Below are 18,588 nucleotides of genomic sequence, written 5' to 3'. Positions count from 1 at the left end.
TGGGCGCCAATATCAAATAAATTTGAGCACGATATAAACCCAGATGATTCTCAAACTCTAAGTTTGTCTGTCTTGGGAAAGCAAGCGTGTCTTTGACATAGTGATATAACACTCACTGCCTTCACTAGTGCAGCTCATTTGTAATATCTCAAATCCCGAGAAAATATGTGTTGAAGACCAAACGAGTCATTTGTTGTACTTTTTGAAAAGTGATTTCTGTTACATAAATTATTTAACAGAAGTGGACTTTAACCTTTGTTACTCTGCATATCTTTTTCTGCTCGAACATCAACATTACAGATTAACTAAAGTTGAAAAACTGAAAAAGCATAATTGAACCCCCTTAATATTTTCACTTCCACTATGACACATGTGAATGATGAAGGATGTGTTCGCAGCATTTACAGGAGGAAAAGAAGCAAAGTTTCCTTACTTTAGCCAAGGAAAACAAGTCTCCTCTTGGCGTCAAAGTCCTGGTAATTGCTGCTACACTTACAGAATGATCAAATCCTAGTTTAATATCGACCAAACATTTAATTCAAATATCCACTGAATCTTTACATTTTGGCCACTTTTTTCTGATAGAAATGACACAGTCTCTATAATTTCTTCAATAAAAGCATGTGAACATCATAACCCCTACCGAAATTAACATGGTTTTATCATAGTAATACTGCTTAATATTTCTTTTATGTGATTTCTAAATTCTTGAGACTATGAAATCAATAAGACAACTGTATTAAATCATATTCATAGGAGGTAACAGTTACCTCCTATGGCTATGATTTATTAATACAGTTGTCTTATTGATTTCATAGTCTCAAAGTCAGGTAACTTTAATTTAATTAACGTTTATTTTTATTTATTTATTTTATATTGTAATAAAGTTCTATTTTGACCCCTATAGTAGTTTTTTTCCCTTCCATAATATTTGTGTGAGAGGCACAAAATTACAATTCTGCTTAGAACACCCATTTGGCCAGCAGCGACCATAGGGTCTTATTTATAAAACACTCTGTAGATTTCATCCTAAAAGTGTTCATATGCACAAAATGCCAGAACCTGCACAAAAATCTCTTTATAAATACCAGTCAGGGGAAGATTGTGTGTACGTGCATCTCTACCCTGAATCCTCCCCGAAATCACTAAATATAGAGCTTACAACGCCTAGTTTTACTATGCATATCCTCATCTGCATATTATTTCTTTGCATATTCCCATCCATGTGACAACATGTTTAACACCATTTGTGGAATACACATTACACTGGTAAAAATAAACCAGTATCGTTGTTACATTTTAGAATAAATATATCAAAATATCCATAAAAACCTAATGGTATAAAACAATTCTCAGGTAACTATTTTAGAATAGATTTGATTTCATTCTTTTTCACTGGACAAATAGTATTTCAATTGTTTTAAACAATTAAAATCAAATGGAATTTATGCAGTTTCTCTGATAATGTGAATATCTTTTAGCTATTTTTAGTGGAAACAGATAGGCCTGTATTTATTGCAGGCTATATACAACTGTCTAACTCGGTGCATCACTAATAAGGATTTTAAAAATGAATTGTGCAAATCTTTATGTTTTTTACTTTAAGTTGTATCCTTCAGATACAGTGGTATTTTTCATAATGTTGTGGAGACGACTTCACATGACATTAACACCTCTGCAGCTGCAGTTGTACAGTAAACGATCTATTCAAACTGGACAATGGAGCGTTTGAACGCTGAATCCAGCATTGACCGCCATAATACAATACAATACAATACAATATTTATTTTTAAAGCATATTTAAAAACAACCAAGGCTGACCAAAGTGCTGTACATAGCAGAGAATAAAATGCAGAGCAGTACAGGGGCCTGTTCTTCGTACGTCGCTAACTCAGTTAGCTGGATTTGAATGATGACGATTTGGCGTGATCTTGGATCGTTTGGTTCTTCGAAGCTCATCCCAGAGCTGCTGTCATAGCAACAGGTCCATAAGCTTAAACCTGCTCGGGAGCCTCTTATTTCATGTAAACAGGATTACATCGCTTCTTTTCAACCAGAACTGATACTCAAAATATGTCTGCTACCACCGCTACTTTATTACAAGAGTGTCGTACTGATCCAGGGACAATAATTTAAAATAATAATCATTTAAAAAATTAATAAAATAAAATAAAAATGCTGTGTAGTCTATAACAGCCTACTGTAGAAACAGCCAGTTTTACTCACTGAAATATTTATTTGTCATAAAATTATTACTTCATAATTGTAATAGAGTCTTACACACATGCTATACAGATAATAGAGTCGTGCATTATTTTGAGTGATGACTGCTATTATAAGAGTGGCTTGATGGAGCACAGTAGATGCAGATAACATGGTATTGACCCTTGAGAAACTCTCATTAATGCTGTCACGTAACAAATCTGTCCAAATATAAAATGAAATGAATAGATAATTTGTACATTGAAATACAAATGTAAAGACTGCACAACTATTATAAATTGTGAATCTAAATAATTGGGAATCATGAAAAAGAATTCTAATAAAATAAAAACATGTGTCTATTATCTGTTTCATGTATCGATTATAACATTTATGTAGTTTTGTTTGCTTGGCTGTTTCCTTATAAAAGTCCAGAAATTTGTCAAGTTTTCGTCGTGTGTCATTTTAAATTAAATGACGTCATTATATTGCCGTCTTGCCACCAGCCAATCGCTGCACTGCTGATCCTGGTTTCGAGTATCCATACATATCCCCTTTAAGCCAACACATGAACGCGCAATTATTTCAGATAACTCAATCCAGCGATACTAATCATACACAACAGGTGTGTTCAAAGAACCCAATTAGCCGGATCATGATTATCACGATGATATCATCTTGGATGTGTCATTTGATCTCGGATGTAACAAGTGACGTACGAAGAACGGGCCATAGGACAAAAGAAACAACTGAAAAAATAAAACAAAAGAAAAAATAAGCAGTAATCGTATCAGAATCAATGAGCATCAAAACCAAGAGAAAACAAAAAAGTCTTTAAATAAGATTTGAAGATGGAAACTGAAGGAGCCAGTCTGATATAGAGAGGCAGACTGTTCCAAAGTTTTGGGCCTGCAGTTGCAAAAGCATGGTCACCTCGTTTTTTAAGCCTGGATCTAGGCACGATGAGAAGGCAGTGATCGCTGGATCTCAAAGTACGAGAAGGAGTGTACGGACAGAGCAGATCAGTCAGGTACTGAGGGGCCAAATTGTTAAGAGCTTTATAAACAAAAAGTAAAATTTTAAAATCAATTCTAAATTTAACAGGTAGCCAATAGAGTTTGAATAAGATAGGGGTGATCGACTCATACTTCCATGTCCCAGTGAGGAGTCTAGCTGCTGCGTTTTGCACTAGCTGTAGGCGAGAGAGAGAAGACTGAGATAGACCAAAGTAAAGTGAATTACAGTAGAATGCGTGAGTCACTATTTGAAGATTACTCTGAGTTAAAAACGGTTTCACTTTAGAGAGTTGGCGGAGCAGGAAAAAGCATGACTTTTAAACAGCACTGATCTGTTTCTCAAATTTTAAGTTGTGGTCAAACAGAAAGCCCAGATTTCTTGCGCAGTGGGTTTCATACGGTGAGAGAGAACCACGCTCAACATCAAACATACAGTTTTCCTTGGGCCCAAAGATAATTATTTCAGTTTTATTTTCGTTTAGGTTTAAAAAGTTACTTGAAAGCCAAAGCCAAAAGGGGGGGGTGAAATGCTCATTTTCACTCAATATCCTGTTAATCTTGAGTACCTATAGAGTAGTACTGCATCCTTCATAACTCCAAAAAGTCTTTAGTTTTATTATATTCATAAGAGAAAGATAGTCTGTACCGATTTTTCCCGGAAAAACACGACCGACTGGAGGCGTGACGTGTGGGCGGAGCTAAAGAATCACGAGCGCCAGTAGGCTTTCGCGTTGAGAGCATGTGGAAGTTGTGACATTACTGTGAGGGAAAAACCATCATCCAAAACAAACCATGGCTAACAGTCAGATTCAGCCATTTATTTATGATCCAGAATCAGATCCCGAGGCTGAAACTGAAGGAGAGCAGCAGCAGCAACGACTCACTCCGAGCGGCTGTCGAACCCGGGTCTCAGGCATGGGAGGCGGACGCACTAACAAGGAGGCAGAGATATTTGAAGCAGTTTTACTCACTGCCTGCGGTTCCAACACATGATCGTGACCCTTTTTCGTTGGGATTGCATCATCCTTAAGAAATAAACGATACGCAAATCCGTCGTCAAACTGGGCCTTGTTTGTAAAACAAGCATCTTCGAAATGCAGGGAACAAACAAAAACACTTGCACAACTCCGTTGATGCTCTGTAAAAATAAACTCCATCCACTGGTCCCTTAATGCTGTTTTTTTTTTTGGTAATCTGTGCAGGGTTGTCTTGCCCTGGCAACCAAAAACACAATTCTTTTGTGACTTTTCGCGACGCTCTCGCTCTGATCAGTGAATCGCTCTTATCAGTGAAATGTCTGTGCTCAGCCTCGCTATACGGGAGCGCGCGCTCTTCCGGCAGACGTGCCCTAGGACCCATATAAGGAAATTCCGCTCCATCTAACGTCACACAGAGCCATACTCGAAAAAAACTTTCCGAAACTTGTGACAAACCGGAAGGAGTATTTTGGGAACAAAAATACTCCTTCAAACGTACAACTTAATTTTTGAAACTTTGTCCATGTTTAGCGTGGGAATCCAACTCTTTAACAGTGTAAAAAACTCAGTATGCATGAAACAGCATTTCACCCCCCCCCTTTAAGATCACTTAAACAGGCAAACAAGGGTTGTAGACCATTTTTATCATTAAGTTTTAAAGGAAAATAAATCTGAGTATTGTCGGCATACAAATGGAAGGATACTTCATATTTATTAAAAATGGAAGCCAGAGGTAACAGATACAGAATAAACAATATGGGGCCGAGGATTGATCCCTGTGGGATCCCGCAGTTCAGAGGTACACTAGTGGAGGATTGATGACCAATACGGACACTAAAACATCTATTGTTCAGATAAGAGTGGAACCACTGCAAGACAATGCCTCGAAAGCCCACGGATGTCTCCAGACGTCGCAACAGGACCTCATGGTCAACTAAGTCAAATGCAGAACTCAAATCTAATAAGACTAAGGCCATTGATTTCCCAGAGTCAGTTTCAGTGAAAATATCACTTGACACTCTTAAAAGAGCAGATTCAATACTATGTAGAGCTTTAAAACCAGATTGAAATGTTTCATGGAGAGAATTTTGGATAAGTATGATTGTAGTTGAATCAGTACAACTCTCTCAAGGATTTTTGAAATAAAAGGTAGATTAGAAATAGGACGATAGTTACTGTAGAAAGAGTGGAAGGATCGAGATTATTTTTTTTAAGATATGGCGTCACCACAACAACTTTCAGACTGTTAGGGAAGGAAGCAGTTGACAGGCATTTGTTAATTAAAAGTAACAGGCCCAGTCCAACTGTGTCCATAATTTGAAAAGGAAAGAAGGTGGAATAATATCCTGTGGACAGATAGTGGGTTTTAAGTGACCAACAATTTCATTACATGTGTCCAGATCAATCGACTCAAACTCAGACCAGATGGAAGAACATAATGGAACATCATGTGTATACACCGAGTTAGACAATTGAGATCTTAAAATTGTGATCTTATCAACAAATAACTTTGCAAAATTGTCACAGAGAGCAATAGAAGCCCCAAAAATGGGATGCACAGAGGGATTTAAAACAGAGTTAATAGTAGCAAAGAGAACTTGAGCTTTATGGCAATTATTAGAAATAGGTTGAGAAAAATGTTTGCATTTTGCAGACTTTGCAGCTTTCTGAATCACCTTATAGGCATTTTTCATGATTTCATACGAAACCTGCAGATGGTCCTTTTTCCATTGCCGCTCTGCCTGTCTACATACCCATCTAAGGGTACGTGTAGTGTCAGTGTGCCAGGGCACTGGTGCAGGCTTGTGATTTGTACCTCAAAGGTGCAATAGAATTCATGATATCTGCGCAGGTGGAACAGGGTAGAGACAGATTCCAGGCAGTTACGTACATTGTGATAGGCTGTGGAAAAATCTTCACTAGAGCGTTGGGTAAGACAACGAGTTAAACATGCCAGCGATGGATTTTTAAGTGTGCGTCCAGTGAGAGGAACAGTAAAAAGTACAGGCATGTGGTCAGAGAAATAAATATTCGAAATAGAGAAACCATGGGTTAAATTCAAATCAAGGATGTGGCCATGGATATGTGTTGGACCAGAAACCCACTGAGTAAAGTCAAAAGACTCAATCATATTTAGAAATTCAGCTGAATATGGTTTGGAAGCACAGCAAACATGAATGTTGAAATCACCCAGCAGTAATATTTTGTCATGTTTAATAACTAGATCACCCATTAGAGCAGCAAGCAAAATTAGAAAGTCCTTATTTTGCTGAGGAGGACAATAAATTAGAGCTATGGCAATGGGTTAAAGATTATTTTTTGTGCACCAATAGCACTCCCCACTGTGATTAAAACATAGCATGCCACAGGAAAAGTTATCAGGCACATCCAGAAGTCTACAAATATAGCTATATTCATATAATGTTTTGTAACTTTTCCGTAATGACTTTATGTAATTTTGGTATTTATCTCTATTAATGAGAGTGAGAGTATAATATTTGATGTAACTGTATATATTAAACTGAAAACAGTGTTTAAAATCGTTGATTACTTCATTACTATTCTCTCTTCAGGATAAGAGTTCGTACATATGATCCAGAATCTCCCTACGGTGTGTAGATATTTACGCCAAGGTATTCTTTTTTATAAATCCCAATATGTCTGGCTATGCGTATATTGAATATGCATATTTCTATGCCCATGTTGTGCATACACAACATTTATAAACAAGAGAACTGGTCACTATGTCCAGTATCAGCAGTATGTTCTGTAGCACGACACAACTCTGAGATCACAGCATGAATGTGTCCAATAATAAACTGATCATGTTCAGATGAACTCTTTCTCAGATGAATTCACTAACTGTTTTGAAGAGAAAACACAGATGTCTTTACCTGTGAGAAGTGAAGAGAGAAAGATCAGTCCCAGCAGACACAAGTGACACTTATCAGCCATCTTCTCTTTCTGTCAGTCTTCCTCTTCATTATATTCTCTCAAATCTTTTTTTAAATACTCTCAGCTCTTCCTGTGTTTGTTCACTTCCTCTGATCTGTTTAAATCATGCTAAAGCTGCTATTAATGACACGATGTCAGTTTGTGATGGAGAAGTGTTGCTTTACTTTTCTCTTGGTAATATTGATTAAATATTGTATTTATCTAATAGACAACATTTGCATAAGTTTTCTAAATGTTATAAAAGCCATATGTGTTTTGAAGGACTCATGGTCACATGACTGTGACTGTATGGAGAATGAGTAAAGATTATTAAACCGTTGACAGCTCGTGTGTAATGTATGTGCCTTTTAAAGGGGTAAATAAAAGGTTACTTTAAAAAATAGACCAACAGGTAAAATCCCACAATTAAAGGAGAATCAAAGGAGTTAAATGAACAATTGTAGATTGAGAGGGGAGTAACACACATGAAAAACTGGCCATATGCTTATTGGACTATGAGTGATAACAAAACTATATAAGAATAATAGCCTGAAAAGAAACCATTTCAGATAAACACCTGGCATCTCAGCTTGTCATTGTCCAATAAAGTCTCATTTTGACTTCTGGAACTCTGTGTCTCTTGACTGATTCTTCTGAAAGCAAGCCGAGTTTCTCCACGACAAGATCCACTCAAATTCAAGTAGATTTCACAACTAATATGTATTTCAATCAGGACCACTTCCGTCAAGTATATTTATGACAATTATATTGCATACAGTTAGTGTTGGCAGTATGGTTATGTTCTGGGCAACACTCCACACGCCTGTCCATGCAGCCATGCTTGGACAGAGTGGGGAGAGCAGCAAGACAAACCCCCAAAACAACCATATGCCAAAACTCCCCAACACAACTGATGCAATTTGAATGGCCAGCAATGAGAAATGTTGCTTGATACTATATTTATGGGGGAAGCATCACCCAAACTCGGAAAGAAAGCATACAACAAGCATGTTGCTTTAGCTGCTTTTGCAAAATATTTGAATGAACTGTATGGGGGAAGCATACACCCCTAGCAGCAGCAGCAGCAGCAGCAGCCTAATACGATGGCAGTTTGTATATCCAGTGCTTTAAGTGGGCCGGTACGCACCGGTACTCAGTACCGCCACTTCCAAATATAGCTCTTGAGCGTACCGCCACCTCTCCGTGCGCCCAGACCGTGCTTTTAGTGCGCCCTTCACAATGCAAGCTTCCTAATTCGTCTCTCTGAGAGCAGAGACTACATTACCCATACACCCTTGAGTTTTACAAGTGAAAAGTGCATGCGTCGCTTTTGCCCCTGTCAATAACAAATCAACGTGGCCGGAGAGAGTGAAATGCCCACACTCGGCTTGGTAAAAATACAAATACAGTGAACAGCACTTAATATGCTCTCCTGGCTTCAGACTCTGAGAACAAAAAACATCACGATCAGAATCAGATGACTCGCTGACTGACACCCCACCAAGCCTGAATGATATCGCTGCAGGTCAGACGGAAGCAAATTAAGTAATGCAGTAGCTCTTTCAGGTAGGGTGACCAGACATCCCGAAAAATTCGGGACAGTCCCGAAATCTAAACTGTTGTCCCGAAACCCGAATCTGGCCCTAATTGTCCTGAAAATTATTGACAGTCATTTCGGTTTAGGAAATTTTATTCTGACTGAGGTGTTTATATGGAGCATTTTCATACAAGTCTGCAAAATCTCATTGTAACAATGAAAGAATGTTGTTGGTGATTGCCAGGATGTTTGTTCTTGTTTAAAATTCTGCCATGTTAACATGTTAAACTGATTAATGTATTTATGTAACCACATCAATAGTCGTAGTCATCAGAATGGGAACGTGATGTCGGTGTAGCAAGGGAAAAGTGGTATGGCCCCTTTAAGAGCGTTTCTTCGGTGGCGGAGTTATGCACGCAATTAGATTAGATGTTATTGCCCCAGAAGTGATGTGCACATAGTAACATCTTTGAGGGGATTTCTGTTTGCATTGTTTGTAGGCTGTTTCCCTTATGCTCATGTATAGGCGCTGTATATTGAGTGAGAGGTAGGTCAGAATGACTTTAGCTTGAAGGTTGTAACCTGCTTTTAACCATTTTTATGGATGTGTTTTAGGCTGATTAGATCTCCCTGATGGTCGTGGGGCTGGTGGACGTAGGTTAGTGACCATTTAAAGTTATCCTATTCAACCTTTTAGAGAATCAGCAGGGTTTTTAGTGTGTTTGGAGTGATTCAGCTGGGGGAGTGGCAATATTTGTATAGTTGATGTTTATATGATATTATATTCATTTGATATTTATTTGATGTAACATTTTGTCTATTTTGTTTTCCTTGGTATTCCCAGTTCTTTGCCACTGCTGTCTTTCCTCCCCCTTGTTTTCCCTTTTTTTGGGATATGTAAACCTTTTCTTTTGTTTGGTTGGTTAAGGTCTGTTTATTAATGTTATTTTATATTGTGACATGTCTAGTAAGGCTGGATATTGTTACTGTTATTAGTCTGGACCAGGGCTGTTTAAGCTAGTATGGTCAGTTTCCTGACCATCAGTTTTACTCTGAGAACCAACTAATTTGTTTTATATTTTTTGTCTTCGTTTTAGTGGAACACTGAGGGGTGCTGGTAGGATTGTGGGTGTGGTCTCTTTGGTGGATATTCTCCTGTGGTGCTGCACGTACACTGTGGTGTGCACAGGGGAAGTCGTGGCCTAATGGTTAGAGGGTTGGACTCCCAATCGAAGGGTTGTGAGTTCTAGTCTCGGGCTGGACGGAATTGTGGGTGGGGGTAGTGTATGAACAGCTCTCTCTCCACCTTCAATACCACGACTTAGGTGCCCTTGTGTGCTCATGGTTTCTCCCCCGCCGTGAGATGGGGAACCAACATATTCTGTTAACTGTATTCTGGATTTGAGAAAATTCAGGACAGATTCAGCAGTGAACACACACTCACTGTGAACACACACCCGGTGTGATCCAGAGTCAGAGACATTCAGGTCAATTTGCAGTATATTTAATAGAGAATAGTCAGACAGGCAGTAATCAAATGTTAGAGAATATCCATAAACAGCAACAATACCAAGCGGAGGTCAGGGCAGGCAGCAGACAGAGAATCAGGAAAAAGTCAGGGGTCAGATAACAGGGAATCAATCAATGTAGAAATATAACGCTCAGAAATTTTAGCCAGGGCAGAACAAGACTTTGCACTGAGCAAAATCTTGAGGTCATGACTTCCATTCCAAAGAACTTACATTTTATTTCATTATTTAGCAATCCATTGAAATGCTATATACCTCTATATACCATATGATATATAATTCGTCTTAGTCACATGTATTTCATTTTATAGAAAAAAATCAATGTTAGTGAACATCACACATCACATTCTTCTTAATGTTCCTTTGTGCCCAACTGAAATGAAAGTCCAACACATTCGGTACAAAGTAACATGACATATTTATTCTTGAGTAAATACAGCTTTTAGTGTGTTGATACTATTTGTATTAGCCTATAATTTAGTTTATGCATCTTTGTGTATTTGAGTTTAAATGCCTTTTCTATATCATAATTCATCTTTAATTGTGATGTCTGCAGATCCTTGTTAAAACATAACTAGAACTGTTTCTTTTAGAAAAATGTGACTGAACCGACACCAATACAGTTATTTTCTTTGAATTTATCTTTGCTTTTTGGGAGTCATAAAACTGTTATCTTGCAAGACTGAGTTTGTTTTTATGTTAGTAGAAGACAAATTTTAAGTCACTTTGGCTTTCTGTTTTAAATTTCTCATTGAGGTTTTGAATTGAATTGAATGCCAGTGTAGCATTTTTAAACATATCCACTATAGGTCACAATCTGAAGTTATTAGAACTAGATGATTAAAGTGGATTTTGAAATTTTCAGATTCAGATTTTTTTTTTATTCAGACATTTAAACATTTACCAAATGATTACATGTCACGGTTGGTAAACCGTGATCTCTGGGTTTTGCACTTTGTGGTGAAGTCCGTGTGTTTCGCGTCTGCACTGATTAGTTTGTGGGCGTCTCCGTTAATTGTCATCAGCAGCAGCTGTCACTCATTACTCACTCCCTTTAAATTGGCTTGTCTTACGTCTTGTGTTTGTGAGAACGTTGTTTAATGTCTTCCTCTGTCTGTTGGCTTCAGTGTTGTTTGTGGATGTCCGTGTTTTCCCCGGAACCTCATCAACTCTCCGCACTTTCACTCAGCAACAAAGACTTCCCATCGGCTCTATTCCCCAAAGTTCCTGTGCCATCCTCTCCTGCTGCCTTCTCACCATCATCACCCGGATTCCTCATCACCTCACCGCCATCTTGGATTGTCGTCTTCCCAGCATCGTCTTTGTACTCCTGTTTGTTTATTTAGTTTCATTAAATATACTTTCATTAAATTGTTTAACTCGCTATTGTTTCCAGTCCTTCATTCACCCAGTCGTCACAGAACTTTCTCACCCCCATGGAAGCAGCGAGCACCAACACCCTCACAGACTTTATGCACCACAGTGTGAAACACATGGATCAGCAGCAGGAGAATATCTCGAACAGCGGACGCGCTGTCCAAGGGCTGGTGGCACAGGTGTCCGAGCTCACCCAGCAGATCCATCAGCTCACCTCTCCCACTGCACCCATTGCACCCAAACTTAATGGATTAATCGACTTGGCCTCATGAGTTGATGCACGGATTAATCGCCTGGGTCGCCAGCCCAGTCCTATGTGCCATACCATCTCTCCAGTTAGGGGGCACTCGAGTCGAGAGAACGTGGTCGGTCCCGTCGACGACCACGAGCCCATGCAGGTGGGTAGAGCTCGCCTGTCCCAGAGGGAGAGGGAACGGCGGAGGTCCCAAGGACTATGTTTATACTGTGGAGGCTCGGAACACAACATCTTCTCATGCCCTGTAAAAGAGCCAGCCCGGTAGTAAACTTGAGGCTACTATCGGGTGGGATCTCCGCTGGGAAGTCTTCAACAACATCATCGACCCTCCTTCTACGTGAAACTGCGGTGGAAGAATCACTCTCACGACTGTCACGCCCTTCTGGACTCCGGAGCCAAAGGTAATCTCATCGATTCATTCCTTGCACATCACCTGAACATTCCTGTCCTGCCTGTGTCTCACCCCATCCATGTCACCGCACTCAATGGCCAGGAACTGCCTCACGTCACACACCACAGAGAACCCATCACACTACTCACTTCTGGCAATCATCGCGAAACTATATCCTTTTTTCTCATCGACTCCCCTGTTGTTCCAATTGTGTTAGGTCACCCCTGGTTAATAAAACATAATCCACGAGTGGAGTGAGGTTCCAACACAGTCACATTGTGGAGTGTAAGTTGTCATGAGTCTTGTCTGGTTTCTGCTTGTCCTGTTGTCCCTCTTTCTGTCTTTCAGAAGGAGAACATGGTATTGCCAAACGTGCCCGCAGAGTATTTGGACCTGAAGGAAGTGTTCAGTAAGTCCCGTAATGCTTCTCTTCCGCCGCATTGTCCCTACGACTGTGCCATAAATTTAGTGCCAGGTAAGTCTCCACCTAAGGGCAAGTTAAACTCTCTTTCTATTCCTGAGAGGGAGGCCATGGAGAAATAAATTTCTGATTCCTTAGCATCTGGGTTCATCCGTCCTTCCTCTTCTCCAGCGAGGGCGGGATTCTTTTAAGAAGGATGAGTAAGAAGGATGGTTCTCTGCAACCTTGCATTGATTACCGAGAGCTGAATAACATCACGATAAAGAAGACCTATCCATTACCACTTATGTCTTCAGCTTTCGAGAGGTTGCAGGGAGCATCTGTATTCACAAAATTGGATTTACGTAATGCTTATCATTTGGTCCACATCAGGAAGGGGGGTGAATGGAAAACCGCCTTTAATACCCCCAGGGGGCACTTTGAAGTCTTGGTGATGCTGTTCGGGCTCTCCAACTCGCCCGGGGTTTTTCAAGCACTCATTAATGACGTGTTGAGAGATATGGTAGATCAGTTTAAATATGTTTACCTGGATGACATACTGATTTTTTCTTCATCTCTCCAGGAACATGTTCAACACGTCAGACGAGTGCTCCAGAGGTTACTTGAGAATGGGGTTTTTGTCAAGGCGGAGAAATGCGTATTCCATGTACAGTCTGTCCCCTTCCCAGGGTATATCGTCTCATCCGAGGGAATACGTATGGACCCTGACAAGATTAAGGCTGTGATAGATTGGCCATCTCCAGATTCCTGTAAGGCTCTACAGCGGTTTCTGGGGTTCGCCAATTTCTATCGCCGTTTCATTCGCAATTTCAGCCAACTAGCCTCACCTCTGACAGCCTTGACCTCTCTCCGTACTCCATTCAGGTGGTCGGATGCAGCTGAGGCTGCGTTCACTAACCTCAAAAGTCGCTTCGTTTCGGCTCCCATCCTTGTGGCCCCTGATCCCACACGGCAGTTCGTGGTGGAGGTCGACACGTCAGAGGTGGGGGTAGGAGCAGTGTTGTCCCAACGTGCCGTTTCGGATGATAAGGTACATCCTTGCGTGTTTTTTTTCTCATTGATTATCTCATGCTGAACGTAATTATGACATTGGTAACAGAGAGTTGTTGGCCGTCAAATTGGCATTAGAGGAGTGACGTCACTGGCTGGAAGGCTCAGGGGTACATTTCATAGTTTGGACCGATCATAAGAATTTAGAGTACATTAGAACTGCCAAAAGACTCAATTCCAGGCAGGCACACATTACCCACAGCCAAGGAGACAGCAATTACTGTCCGAGATCATGTCTTTCAGCTTCATGGCCTCCCGGTAGATGTGGTTTCTGACAGGGGATCTCAATTTATATCCAGATTTTGGAAAGAGTTTTGTAAATGTTAAATGTCAGTTAGCTTGTCTTCGGGTTATCATCCCCAAAGTAACAGACAATGTGAGCGAGCCAACCAAGATTTAGAGAGGACATTGTGATGTTTGGTCTCCAAGAATCCTTCTTCCTGGAGTCAACAACTCTCTGTGGTGGAGTACGCCCACAATTCGTTGCCATTGTCAGCCACGGGCCTTTCTCCGTTTCAGTGTAGTTTAGGTTACCAGCCACCAGTCTTTCCCAGTCTGGAATCTGAAGTCGCGGTCCCCTCCGCTCACACGTTTGTCCAGAGGTGCCACCGCACCTGGACCAGAGCCCACGAGACTCTGCTCCGGATGAGGGACCGCACTAAGGCTAAGGCCAATCGCCACCGGTCGAAGCCTCCCGTTTACGTAGTGGGTCAAAAGGTATGGCTTTCTACCAGTAACATTCCTCTGCGTTCCGTTTCTAATAAATTAGCTCCCAAATTTATTGGCCCATTTACTATCACCAAGATCATTAGTCCGGTGACAGTCCGCCTAAACTACCTTCAGTGTATAGGAGGATACCCCCAGCCTTTCATGTGTCCAAAATTAAACCTGTGTTTTATGCACGTATTAATCTGCCTACTCCGGTTCCCCCGCTGCCGTGTCTCGTAGATGGGGAACAGACTTATTCTGTAAATCGTATTCTGGACTCGAGACGGAGGGGACGAGGATTCCAGTGCCTGGTGGACTGGGAAGGTTCTGGTCTGGAGGAGAGGAGTTGGGTACCTGCTAGGGACATATTGGTTCACTCCCTTATTGATCACTACAATCAGCAGGTAGGCCCTTCTGGGAACTCCAAGAGGAGTTCTTAGAGGGGGGGGGGGGGGGTACTGGGTTTTGCACTTTGCACTGATTGGTTTGTGGGCGTCTCCGTTAATTGTCATCAGCAGCAGCTGTCACTCATTACTCACTCCCTATATATTGGCTTGTCTTACGTCTTGTGTTTGTGAGAACGTTGTTTAATGTCGCTTCCTCTGTCTGTTGGCTTCAGTGTTGTTGGCATTTCATCCAGTCATCCACTCTCCGCACTTTCACTCAGCAACAAAGACTTACCTTCGGCTCTATTCCCTGCAGTTCCTGTGCCATCCTCTCCTGCTGCCTTCTCACCGTCATAACCTGGATTCCTCACCACCTCACCGCCATCTTGGATTGTCGTCTTCCCAGCATCGTCTTTTTACCCCTGTTTGTTTATTTACTTTCATTAAATTGTTTAACTTGCTATTGTTTCCAGTCCTTCATTCACCCAGTCGTCACATTATATAAATCAACATAAAGTCTGAAATGGAATAGGCAGAAGCAAAAGCTTATTGCACCTATCCCAGTGCATTTACAAAATATAATCAGTAAAGCTGCCAATGTCTTATACATGAAAAAAAAAAAAAACTCAACATCCCCAGCATCCATTTACATCTTTAGCATCCATTCTCAATTTATTTTTTTATAATTGATTTCTTCAAAATAATTTTTAATTGAATTAAGGTTTTACAGTCTTTTAGCTCTTGGTCCAACTTACTCCACACATTAATCCAACAAAAGAAACACAATGCTGCTTTGCACTCGTTCTCACATATGTTTTTTGAAACATTTCTTCTTTTCGGAAATTATAAACACAATCTCGTTTTTGGAACAATCCCTGGATATGCACTCGTGACCTATTATGGCGTATATTATACATAAATTGTGCTGTTTTAAACTCGACCAAATCCTTCAATTTGAGTGCTTTTAGTTTAATGAAGAGCTAATTTGTATGGGCCCTGTAATCCACTTTATTCACAATGCGGATAGCTCTTTTTTGAATGATAATTATTGGATTAAGATTGGTTTTATAAGTGTTTCCCCAAACTTCTAGGCCATAGGTCATGTACGGGAGAACATTTAAAAGTTCTTTAACTTTGCATATTATTGCTAGAGATATACATAACTTTGCCTTGATGTAGTTTATATGGGGCTTCCAGTTAAGCTTATTTTGTAAAAATACTCCAAGAAATTTTATTTCATTCACTCATTCTCAGTATATAATTTATTCTTTAAAAAAAACTATAAAATTGGTTTTATTTAAATTAAGTGTTAACTTATTAGAATCAAACCACTTCTTTAACAATGATAATTGTTTTTCTACTATATCTATCAATGCTTCTAAATTTTTACCAAAACTAAGCATGCTGGTGTCATCAGCAAATAAAATAAGGTTTGATGTTTTTGAAACAAAAAAAGATCGTTTATATACATAAGAAACAAAAACGGACCCAACACTGACCCCTGTGGCAACCCGCAGGTAATGGTCAGCAAGCTGGGAATCATTGCCATTGGTGTGGACATACTGTGATCTATTCTTCAGATAAGTCTGGAGCCAAGAAAAGGCCACTCCTTTAATCCCATATCTGTACAGATTTTGAAGTAACAATTCATGATTCACTGTATCAAAAGCTTTGGCTAGATCTAGGAACACACCGACAGCATATTGTTTATTGGCTATAGCATTTGAAATTTATTCTACAAGGTCCACTAATGCTAAGGTACTGGTCCTATCAGGTCTAAAACCATACTGCTGTTCACAAAGAATATTTTGCTTATCTACATAACTGAATAATCTTTTATGGAATATCTTTCTCCAGGATCTTGGAAAACTGAAAGAATGGAAATAGGTCTATAATTCGTGAATTTCTGTTTATCACCAGCCTTGTGAATAGGAATCACTTTCGCAATCTTCATTCCTTCTGGAAATACCCCCGATTGTAAGAAAGATAAAACAAATGTAAGCGATTGGTTTTACAACACATTCAATAATATCTTTTAATACTGACATATATAGTCCATTCCAGTCAGCTGACATCTTAGTCTTGCCGTTTTTGACAACTGAAATTATTTCATTTTCATCAGTGGCTTGAATAAATATAGTTTTATCAGTGTTTGGTATTTTACTCAAAACATCCACCTGATTAGTGTTGACTATTTCTTTAGCCAATTTAGGGCCAATATTAATGAAATATTGATTAAACTGATTTGCAATTTCATCAGATTGATTGATCAAAGTTCTATCATTTATTAGAAATTCAGTTGGAATGTCAGCATTTTGATTTCCCTTTTTGATTAGTTTGTTTCAAGCACTCCAATAATTTTTTTATATTACTTTTATTTTTCTCCAAAAGAGCACCAAAATAATTAATTTTGCTTAATCTAATATTTCTAGTTAATCTGTTCTTATATTGTTTGTATGTACATTCTGCCTCTTTTGTCTTCTTTCGCAAGAAGTCTTTGTACAGTTTATTCTTCCTCTTACATGCTTTTTTAATTCCCCTCGTAAACCAGGGCTTTCATACGGAGCCCCTCTGGTACCACTTTGTCAAAAATATATATATATATATATAAAACATATAATATAAGGCCAAACATACCCATAATTCTTTGCATTCTGATGACGTTGCCGCCCAGTTGGTCACATGTGTTAGCGATCTCTATAGGTGTTCGAGCTGGAAGCATTAACAATTAGCATAAGTTAAGCAGTCTAATTCAACGTTAATGGCTATCAAGTCACTGCTATCTTAGTCTTTGTTACTAACGTTACAAATTTTATCGGACTAGATAGCCATTAACGTTGAATTAACCTGCTTAACTTGTTATGCTAATTATTCATATGATCATCTAACGCATTCTCATCCCGCAATTCCTTGCCGTCAACTGGGAAATACCGGGAAATAAACACAAATACATACAGCCAGACGTAGGTACCGTGACCTAAGCCTAGAACGCCCTCTGCTGACGTTTTATCGTAGGCTACACAGACATGCTTTTCCAAAATGTGAAACACTTCAATAATTAATGAACCAGTCTGTCTTAAAATCAGAATCAGAAATACTTTGATCTTTATTGATATTGATAACCCGGGGGACAATAATTGTGTCACAGTTGATGAGCACATCAAAATATGCTATAAAATATGAAGAAGAATTATAAAGGACTATGGAAATGCAGCCTACAAGATTTACATTACTGTATTAACAGAATTTAATTGATTGTGATGAACAGTACTAGTAAATAAATAGAAACAGAACTGCAGCAAATTATATTACCCTGAACATTAAAGCAGATAATATTGCACAGAATGTAAAGTATTACATTGCACTACAGAACCGAGTCCAGTATAATAACAAAGGGTCCATGTGTCAGACACTTCACTATCTTGAGGCCACGAGTTAACTTACCTTGAGGCCAAGAGTTAATTTATCTTGAGGCCACGAGTTAGTTATATAAATATATATTTTTTTTTTTGACAAAGTGGGACCAGAGGGGCTCCGTACTTTCCTGTAAATCTATGGTTCATAACTTTATTAACTAGAGGGCAGTGTTTTTCATACAAACTAATGAAGATTTTGATAAATGTATAAAATGCAATATTTACATCGTCTACATAAACATTATCCCAACTTTGTTCCCTTAGTTCATTCTTAAATCTGGAAATAGCCTCTTGAGATTTTAACCTTTTTACTATGATTTTTTTTTTTGTTTTCTTTTACTGATTTAAACACTATTTTTATTACTGTAAAAACTGGTAGATCGTCAGA

This window comes from Carassius auratus, unplaced genomic scaffold (assembly GCF_003368295.1).
Source record: "Carassius auratus strain Wakin unplaced genomic scaffold, ASM336829v1 scaf_tig00217128, whole genome shotgun sequence".
Taxonomy (NCBI): Eukaryota; Metazoa; Chordata; class Actinopteri; order Cypriniformes; family Cyprinidae; genus Carassius; species Carassius auratus.
This window is presented reverse-complemented; position numbering follows the sequence as displayed.